This window comes from Apostichopus japonicus, chromosome 3, assembly GCF_037975245.1.
Source record: "Apostichopus japonicus isolate 1M-3 chromosome 3, ASM3797524v1, whole genome shotgun sequence".
Taxonomy (NCBI): Eukaryota; Metazoa; Echinodermata; class Holothuroidea; order Aspidochirotida; family Stichopodidae; genus Apostichopus; species Apostichopus japonicus.
The window spans coordinates 18,881,556-18,892,644 of record NC_092563.1 but is presented as its reverse complement, the minus strand read 5'-3'; the positions used below and the strand labels follow the sequence as shown (position 1 = coordinate 18,892,644).

General features: G+C 36.9%; 2 long non-coding RNA genes across 2 annotated transcripts in view; one reads left to right on the top strand and one right to left on the bottom strand.

Annotated features, from left to right (window-relative positions):
* Positions 1–4,618, top strand: part of LOC139965325 (uncharacterized) — a 31,389-nt gene extending 26,771 nt beyond the window's left edge. The window contains exons 2-3 of the long non-coding RNA XR_011792222.1: positions 3,299–3,458; positions 3,622–4,618. This is a non-coding gene — a long non-coding RNA (uncharacterized lncRNA). The remainder of the gene's footprint in view (positions 1–3,298; positions 3,459–3,621) is intronic.
* The window catches only part of LOC139965341 (uncharacterized), a 65,724-nt gene that overhangs the window by 49,716 nt on the left and 4,919 nt on the right, over positions 1–11,089 (bottom strand). The window lies entirely within an intron of this gene.

Here is an 11,089-nt window from a genome sequence, read left to right as displayed (position 1 = left end):
GATGCATGTTAACATTAGGGTATCTCAGTCACATGTACTTTACTCGGATCGAATTATTTTAAAATCTAACAGTTGTACGATATCACGATTTATCGGTTTGTTGCAGTATAATTTACGACAGAGATAAAATAAGGTGTCAAACAGTGGCATATAGGATGCCTTCTAAAGGCATGTGTGTGAGCGAGGGTGGCGAGGGTGGCGAGGGTAGCGAGGGTGGGATGGGAGTATCCTGCAATGCATGGAATCTGTCCCTGAAGATTTTTTCATGTGATCAACAGGCGATTTAAAAGTCTGCTGTATAGACCCCAAAAATAGCACGCTATCATGGAAAAGTTTCTTGAGATTTCGTAATCGACCTACCTTGGTCGTATAATGACCTCTTTTTTACCAATTAGTCTGCAACGCCTGCCACATATTTTTTCTTGTATGAGGGTCTTGGTGTGCACGCTGTATGATTATCTACACTGTAGATATGAACATATTTCCACAAAGTGTTTACACAAAGAGCCTATTTTGTGTTAAGAAGCAGAATGCAGGCTAATTGTGAAGCCTGAGGTGGATTGACGACCGTGGCAGGTCGATTACTATTCACAAAAATCTCCTAGCTAAAGCGTGCTATATTTGGAGCCAATAAAGCAGATCTTTAAGTAGGCACTTTTACTTTTAGAAGTCTTGCATGCAGCACATTTAAAGACTATTTCAATTGTATTATCCAGCAGCTATTAATTCTGTTTAGTCTTTAAACTTAACTGATTCATGGATTAACAATTATGGTAGGCTATAATGCTAAACATTGATAATTTCAGTGCCTGGTAAAGTTTGTACTAATTCAAAGGCTCCAGAACTGCTAAGCAATCCAGTACGCCTAGGAGTGTAACCAATTAGAATAGGCGAAAATTGCTCACCCACATTCAGAAGTGGAGACAAACTATCCGAAACTTTTTTCACATCCTACTAAACCTTACTGTATTCACATTTAACCAAAGAATTTCTAAAATGCTTTATGGCACCCTCTGTCTTCCTTATTTTTGTACCATCTGTCCTTTGATTTATGCTTTTACATAAAGTCAGGAGAAAACTATCATGACGAATGAAAATATGCCAAAACAGTAACTTCATTTGGGTCATTTTAGGTCTTCTTTTCGACGGTCAAAGTTTCGAGCGGCTGTACATTTCCGTAATTGTGTTATGATACCTAAAGTCTCCCTCAAGTATGATACGCAGGAGTTGAAACAGCGACGTTCCGATGCCTTGTAAGGTTTAACATATAGTGTATACTTGAATTCATTGGTGCAGCTTGTGTTGAAGGATGACAGAATAGGCATTAGACCAAATCTGATATGTTTTATACCGTAGAGAAAACACGTAGAATGAACACTTAATGGAGGTTTTATATCTGTTCTACTGTCATATTAAAAAAAAAACACTTAGAAACACCCGAGGCTTATCAAATTACTTTTGGACGGAACTTTGCTTTGCATTTCCGATATGTTTTAAAGTGTACACTCTAAAAACAAAAGAGTAAATTCCTCACTCTCTTCGCGGAGTGAATCTTTCCTCACTCCAAAGGAGTGGAAATTCACTCCATTAGACGACAGGAACCATCGCATCGAGTACTTAAGTATTTACTCTTTACGAAGAGTGAATTTATTAGCCAATTAAATTCAAGGACGCCCACTCTTTCTTGGATTGAAACAAACGTTTTTCGAACGACCGAGGTATTTGCATTTTACGTGATATTTACGTAATTACTACACCACATGACTATATAATACCAAGCAGAAACTTGTATACTGCCAAGATTCAACAGGAACATAACCCTCAGGGTGAATTTCAACGGGATAAAACACATAGGATAAGGTTGGGATTGTGATTTTAGGGACAATGTTTTTTTTTCAACAGGAAATCTCTGGGGATTCTGCCAAAAGGAATACCTATTGGGATAGTCTTATGGGAATATTCAATGGGAAAATCACCAATGTGTTCTGGATCCAGCTAATAGGAAAGTTTCTGTGTGTTTAAACCAGCTACGGGGATTTTCCCGAAAATTACCAATTTTCTTCGGGATTTTTCCCCGGGGAAAATTTCTTGGGGGTAATTGTGTAGTAATTCCCCGTTAAAACCCCATATGAAATGCTCTTTCACGTGTGTCCAAATCAAATTTCCCATGGCATATTTCCCCAGTAAAACCCCACAGGAAATGCTCTTTCCCGTTGGCCAAAATCCCTAAGGAAATTTCTCATGTGTTTTTTATAGGGAAATCAATGGGTTTTTTTATTGTTAGGGAAGGCCTATCCTTAATGTTAGGACTACCACAGTACCAGGCCCAGTATTACGTAGTGGGCCAGAAGTTAGTGCAGCTTCGGCCTATGAATTGTGTTTTTCTATATATATAATTTTCTTATTTCACGTCACAAACTGACACAGAGACATCAGAAAGAGAGTGCCTATAGTTATCATGTGGTTTTTGGAAAAAATACTTTGTGCACAATTGGGAAAGTCGGAACAGGGCCGGCTTAAGGGAAATTTCCCTGAAAGAATTACAAAATCATAAATAAGAGAAACAAGCAACTTCGGGCGACAAACAAATTAAGCATAACTTCATGAATAGCAATAGCAGATATGTTTTATTTCAAAATAAATAAAGATCAATATCTCATTTTAATTTCAAGGGAGAACAATATATCTTAGGCCTTAACTTAAGATTCTAGCATTCAGAGTACAGACAGCAATTAATGTGTAATACTAATAGGACTAGGCCTACTTTAGAAGACCAGTCAAAGCCTTATATGAATACCAATAGTATACACAACTTTGCCCTTTACCAGTCAATACATAAAATTGTAATTAACCACTATCACTATAGTTAATTCACAAGGGGATACAAATATGGGTATAAAATACATTAAACCATCTACTGTGCTGAAAAATCTGAATGATTGGATTAAAACAGATATGTTTATGTTCCAAGGCAACAGAGAAAACAACTTATGCCAGAAGATTGTATGAACTTGTAACTCCTGAAAGGGAATATCCTAAGAGAGTTACAAATGCCAACACACAGTGTATGGTCACTGTTAATGCAATACACAAAAAAGTACCATTTGATTGTGTTTGGTGGTAACTTTATTTAGCCTTCTTTACTCTGCATCAACAGTTGGATAGTATTTAATATACACACAATTGATTGTAATGTGAAAGTGTACCACATAATTAAAAATTAAAACTCCTGTCCATTTTATCCAAACCAACACATTTTAAACTGGGTAATAATGTTTAGAAATAACTTTTCTTTCAGGTGGGCACCGATGTTGGCTAATTTATTAAGGGGAAGCCCCTGAAGTATACTAACGTTTTCTGATGAGGCTAGGTCCAGACACAAGGCCAACTCAATTTGTTCACATTTGTGATTCAACAAGCTCACCAGTTGGGGACTTCTTCGCAGTCGCATTTAACAGGTATGTTAATGGTCCTATGCAGTCCGGAAGCAATTTATGCCAAAATATTGAATGAACTTGTAACCACTTAAGGCGTTACAAGTGCCTATAACACACAGTGTATGGTCTCTGTTAGTGCAATATAAAAAAGCACTGGTTTGTAATGTTTTTAAATTACTTTCAGGTGGGCACCAATATTGGCCAGTTTGGTAAGGAGACAGCCCTGAAGTATACCAACGTTTTGTGTTGAGACTAGGTCCAGAAACAAGGCCAACTCAATTTGTTACCATTTGTGATTCAATACGCTCACCAGTTGGGGACTCCATAACAGTTGCATTAAACAGGCTTTTAAACTTGTAATATGTTTTAAATCGTTTTGCCACTCCATTAACAATTTTAACAATATTTTGGAAGGGCTAGTATGTTAAGGTGGTAGGCCCAGATAAGGTAAGTCTGCAAGTCAGGTCTCTGAATGTTAATCTGGCAAATGTGTGAAAGATTTAAAAGTATGTAGACACGTAGCTACTACTTCACTTAAAATATAATAACAACTCTACACCCCCCGCCCCCCCCCCCCACCCAAACCCTGCTATTTTGGCTATTCAAAGACCATCTTTTCTTACTCTGAATTGTACACACTTCTATATGAAAGAGAACTTTGACCTGTTTGGATACCTTTAAATTCCCACTTTTCTATTTTATTCTAACTAGCTTGATAGCTTTAAGAATATAAAATTTACTGTGACTGGGTTTTATCATTTCAGGAAAGTTGTACATGTGGTATTTTGCATTCCCTCATCATTGTATGAAAATTTGTCTTTTGCAAATGCAGAACCTAGCCTCTCGGTGTTAGACTGTTGAGTTATAACCCTGACTAAATGTACCCTTCTGCTATTTCTTTCTAGTGTCAATTGTTCAGGTAGTTGAAGTTAATAAGCATTAAGCGATTTTATATCCTTTGTAGTTTGTATGTTCATAATGTTAGAAACTTTAGCAGGGAAGTTAATAGGCCTAAGTAGGATGTAAACTTACATTGCCACCCATACAAGGCATAGGTAAAACAAATTGATGAGCTATAAACATCAGATATTTTAATTGATCTCTGTACGTGCTTGTAGGTGCATGTGTAGTTGCCATTTGTGCGCTGTAAATAGCTTTTTTTGTCACTGGAGCTGCTTGTGTGGTGGCAGTGGCGTACAGGAAGGAACTTTTGAGTGGGGGGGGGGGGCTGAAGACTGATGGCCGGCCTGAGGGAGGGGTCTAAAGGGAGGGGGTGTCCCCCTCCCCTTTGGAATTTTTTGCATTTCCAGGTGGCTTCAGATGCAATTTGGTGCAATATAGCACACTTCAACACCCACTCCATTTTGTAAACTTAATTTTGTATTTTAACCTGGCCTTAGATGCAATTTGGTGCTCCAAATGAGATTTTTTTTCTCATTTGGAAATGAAAAAGGGGTTTTCTGACTTGCGAAGCGGGGGGCGGAATGATACTTCCGCCCCTCCACATTTTTCACTGGGGGGCTGGCACCCCCAGCCCCCCGGTTCCTACGCCCTTGTGTGGTGGTACTGTGTCTGCATCAGAATAAGATGTCATTGATTCAATCCGTCCAGATCTATCTGTGTTTGTCTGAGATAGTCAGGGATTAGGTGGACTGCACTTGAACATCTTAGTATAAATATAGTAGGGCACTCTTGATCATGACTTTAAAGTGTTGGAAAGGACTAAAACCAGTATATATTTACAGAGGAGGGGAGGGTGGGGGTTGGAAGTTCATTATTTGATTAAATCTAGTAAGTAGTCTTATCATCAGTGTAGTATCTCATTTCGTTGTCTTCATCTTTGGATGCATCCTTGGGCAATAGCCATATTTCTGCCTATCGATTGAGTCACAAATCCCATTCCTTAAAAGCAACAGTAAAATATCATTAACTCTTCTTAGAGTGAATTTCACTCTTGAGTCCGAGTGATTCTCACTATTTGTAGAGTGACAAAGCCCACTCTTTTATAGTGAAAAGTTCATCTTTTAAGGAGTGAATATTCTCACTCTTTTTAAAGAGTGAATTTCGCTTTTCATGGAGATATCACTCACTACATGCACTCTGCAGAAAGAGTGAGAATTCACTCCAAAAGAGTAAAAAAAATCACTTTTTTTGTCTAGGTTTACTGCTTGAAGGTGAACTGTTCCATGGTGCTCTGCCTCACTTGTAGCTCCCCATCCGGTCACTCGTCCGAATACACCACTGGATAAAAAGTTGCCGATCCGTGGTCCGATTTGCCAAGCATATTGGTGGTATTGTAATCGCTTTATCGAGATACAGCTGTGACTAACTTTATTAAAGCAATGTCGTTATCACACGTTTCTCTGTCAAATTGTTGGTGCTCGTAGTGATCCTCAAACCGGACAGTCATTTCAGCGTCTTCGACTGTCAATGTGTGATGGTACGTTCCCCCACCCCCCCCCCACCCACTGCAGTCTTACGAAAAGTTGCTCGACACACCAATGAGCATTTCACATATAAACTCAATGAGCGTGCGCAGTTACTATACCCACTGTCTGTCTATGAGACAACCACCACATACGTGAGAACCATTTAGAAATCCCCGGCTATCTCTCTGGATACAGCCTAGCCATCCAGTGGGCCGAGCGACAGTACCACACCAACTACACGACCCAGTTGATAGTCTCTTCTAGCCTTTTCCAGAACGTCGGAAGAAGTAAAACAAATTCGAAACTTTCAGCAAAGAGTCACAAAAAGTACAATATCACCTTACACTGTATACAAGAACTGCTGTGTGAAACTTTACCCAACGCTGGTTCCGTATGTCAACATACCGTTATAGGATAAAAAAAAAGTGCCTAACTCAGTTTGTTAAAGAAATCTGCCCAGAATTTTTGTCAAACTTTTTGCCCAACCAAAACTGCCCAACAGGCTGGTTAGTAAACTGCCCAATAGTGGTAACAAAAACAGTATCAGTGTTACCCAATAATTAGTTATTTCGTTATACCCAACTGTTGGTTATAAAGCTACCAAGCTTAAAGGGGTATACAAGCATTGGCACAAAATATAAAGTGTGGTAAGAACATGAAAACAACACAAATTCAAACATCTTCTTTTTTCTGTAAAGCTTTTAATGTGCAAACATTGCTCTTTAAGCAAACAAGGCTGAACATTGAATTCTTTCTTGCTTTTTAACTGAACATTATGATGGATAACATGGCCTATATTAAAAGGGAAGATTTTGCATGTGACCGACTTCTGTTTGACTAACACTCTTACAGAATTAGTACTAAATCAACCCCGATGTTAAGAAAAAAGCATATTTGGATGTATGGATACTTGCTCCCGAAAACACTATATAATCTTCTAACTTGAAACTCAAAGTATGCTATTCTCATTTCAAAGTATCACTGATTAAATAGTTTCGTCTTTGCTTGTCACAACCAACGTAATATTGCTTTAACTACCGCCCTTGGGAATAACTAAACAAGATATCTGAAATCCTTTAACAAAAACAGCAAAGAACCTGAAAAAAAGCAACTTTTTTCCCTGTTTGTTAATTGGTGAATCATCCAATCCATGACATGTTTTCAAAGTTGCTCTAATTTGCATAATTGAATTATATTTTTCATTACTTTGGATTATAACCATATAATATCATAAATATTCCTATTACCAGATAATTTGAAAGTAAACAAGTTAAGTACATCCAATCTTTATTGAGAGTGTAAAGGGTTTCTGCTAAAGCCAAGTGTCGTTTTAATTAACAAGTGTTACTACTAAACACGATTAGAGACGCTTGTATACAACGTAGGGGTTTTTCTTTAAATGATAACGATCGATGAACGTGTTAATAAAAAATAGTGGTGCACACAATTCTGAACTAAGTTTACATTTTATCATATTCCTTGTTACAAGCAGGCATCTCTTTACGATGATGAAAGACTCCTTACTTACAGTAATCATATACATGAATCATGTTTGATTAACATATATATGTATGTCTGGGTCATTCTATTATATTTGCAGAAACAAATCAAGGACAGAAAACATACGAAGAGTAGAATTCATGTGCTCTGCCACCTCAGTTACCCACAATGCACCATTTCAAACCTGATCTACAGAAAACTGTCACATAAATCTATTAATTACCTGTCCAGGTTAATTAATTACCGCCACAGTAAATTAATTGTTCAATTCCCTAACATATCCTCAGTTCTTATACTGTAAACCTAATAGTACATGCTACCGATTTATCACATTTATCAGCACAATCCACTTTTAACTGCAGTGGTTCAAACTTTTAAGATTGACAGAGTTACTATCATCTCTGTGGGAATCGGCTGTACATATTCAAACTGGTTCCACTTAACCAATAACCAATGGGCTATCAATTCTCATACACAGTTCATTCCTTGAAATTCAGAGTATATAATAGCTAAATGGCAGTTCATTTCACTGTTAACCAGTGGACCACTATTATTTATGATTTATATTAATAATCTCAGTTATACTAGCACTAAGTTACGTAATACTATCTGATAATATAACCTTATGTTCCAGTGGCGTAGTAGACGTAGGAAGGTACTTTTGAGTGGGGGGCTGAAGACTGATGGCCGGCCTGGGGGAGGGGTCTAAGGGGAGGGGTGTCTTTTTTTGAATTTTTTGCATTTCCAGGTAGCCTCAGATGCAATTTGGTGCAATATAGCACACTTCAACACCCACTCCATTTTGTAAACTTAATTTTGTATTTTCACCAGGCCTTAGATGCAATTTGGTGCTCCAAATGAGATTTTTTTTTCTCATTTGGAAATGAAAAAGGGGTTTTCTGACTTGCGAAGCGGGGGGCGGAATGATACTTCCGCCCCTCCACATTTTTCACTGGGGGGTCGGGGCTGGCGCCCCCCGCGGCCCCCCGGTTCCTACGCCCTTGTTATGTTCTCATCCTGATCAACATGCCGTCGTTTGTACAGTTGAAGCAGAACTAAAGAAGATTTATCTGTGGTGTTCTGTTAATAAGCTATAGGCTAGCTCTAAATATTGACAGCAGCGAATTCCGTTCTTTTCTATCCAGTAAATAAACCCATCGATCCTTCCATTCAAAACACTGCTGTTTGTTACACAAAAATTCCTCTCTCAAACAATGCTAAGTACGTTTTTATGTACTGGCCTAATTCGTAATTGATAAACACTTGATTTGGAAAGAACATGTAAATTATGTGTTAAAGATGCCAAATGTGTTGGTATTTTGAATTACTTTCGTATAATAACTCTCCCAAAGTCTGCTCTGATTTCTATTCATAATTATATTATCATACCTCATTTATATTATTGTAACATTGTCTGGGTTAACGCAAACTATTGCTCAAGCATTGTTTACCCTCCAAAAAGTGGTTGTCCGTTTTATACTTTAAGGAAGATATTCCATACTCCTCGTAGGCTCGTTCATTTGCAACCTTAATTTGCTAACACTTTATCATATTAACCACATGCAAATGGCCTGTATCATGCAGATACCGATGTATACTTGTAAAGATCTCTTCTAAATCTGTAGTAACATTCATTGTCATCCAACCAGTTCATCTCTAAAACTGTCAATACACCCGCTTATCATCTCAAGCTTTCTCACCACAGTATTACTTATACCGGACTAAAATATTGGAAAAGAATTCCTGGTAACTTAAAACTCCCTTGAAGCAAAATTTACCTTTAAGAAATAAGCTAACACGTTACTTAATAAGTCAATATGCTCGCGAATAATGTTTCATCTAAGGTACACACCTTTTGTGTTATATGTTCATCTATTCTTCTTGCTTTGTTTTGTCTGGTTCTTGATTCTTACAGCTAACCAATTTATTTTGTTATAAAGAGTTCTGTAACATATTATGGATCACAAAACGTAGCTTATTAAGAGAAAATGTTGAGTACAAGGTTATTTCAAATAATGCGGAAGTTCCCTTAGCACACTTTGGTAGAATATTACAATTCTTAAATACCATTCATTTCAAAAGCAGACAGTCTACAGGCGTCGCGATTCATGTACTTCCAAACATGCATCTCAATTACGTGATTGGTTGATTCATATATTAATTGACATGACGTATACTGGAAAAGAAGATATCATGGCAAAGTAATCGTTTAAAACGAGCTAACATATAGAATTATGGATAATTTGCAAATATTGGGAGGAAACTTATTTTCAAATCATGTATATAGGTTGCGATTTTTACTAATAACTGAATGCCTCAACCAGCATTGTAATATTTGGTGTAATTTTCATGGAAAAGGCAAAGCACTTCATAATGCTGCAAGGCTCATCCGAAATGAGGTGAGTGCACAATGGATTGCATGACCTGCTTTTTCAGACGTCTGGTTTTGGGCTCGTAAATCGAGACGAAGATAAACATAATTAGCACGCGCTGTTTTCTTTCTGACTTATGATTGGTTCATTTGACGATAAATTTGATGAATATTAATACTGTTCAAAAGTAGGTGATATTTAACCAATCAGTGTTCAGCTGCCTTATCACATGTTTGCCCAAGCGTGCAATTTTTGCGAGCATATTTGTTAGAAGCAACTGAATCTAGAAAAGTTATGTTACATTGCAGTTTATAACTTGATGCTCTCATAGTACTTAATTCGTTGACTGTGTGAACTTTAAGATGCTCGTTTAACATCTCACAATGTAAATAAAGACCAACACACATTCTCTTTAAATCAAACTAGTGTATTTATCAATTGGACCAATACATCACTCTCACTTAAATATGTTCATAAGTCAATTGCATTATTCACGTTTTTCTTATATAGAGGGCAATGTTATAGTTTATTTCAGATCTAGACAATATAATATCAGCAAAGCTTGTTACGAAAGCTTTTTGTATAAGCTGAATGTTCACACTTATACTTGAGTACTATGAATAACATTTATTAGTCATTTGGTATTTACATTGAAGGAATTAGGGTCAAATATTAATATTATATAATGGAAAGAACACTAGGGCTCTACAGTTAAGCAAATCATTAATATATTTCTTCGCTTTGATTTTGTTTTTCTCTCTTTTCTCACCCCGTCCCATGTTGTCTTCATTCAACTTATCTTATTTTATTTTATTAAACAATAAACTGTTGATATTTCCTCTTTACACTATCGGCAGTTGTGATAAGTCATACTGTAGAGTCTGAAATTAAATTATAGACATTATCACTTTATTATGTAGATATTTTATCATTGGTATATACAAATACAATCATTTAATATTTTGAATCAGATAGAAAAAAATAATGATGGAATAATGATGGAAATGGTGCAGCTGATATTAATGACTTAATAACAGCAATGAATAGGTATATGGAATCTTTTACCAAATATAGGAAAAGTTGCCTCTACTGACTTGAATTGTACAATTACTGTTATTAAAAATACACTAATACACTAACTAGAGCAGCAATGCTGCAGAATCTCAGTACCACTGATGAACTTGTACTCTGATGCTCGGTGTATCAGTTCCTGGAGACAGGTATTGAGAGGTATTGTAGGTGGACGTCATTAAGACATGTTTGTTAACAGACATATTCATGCACAGTTGCAAAAGGGATTATAACATAATACTACAGATTCACTTCAGGCCTAAACTGGCAAGATAAAGCC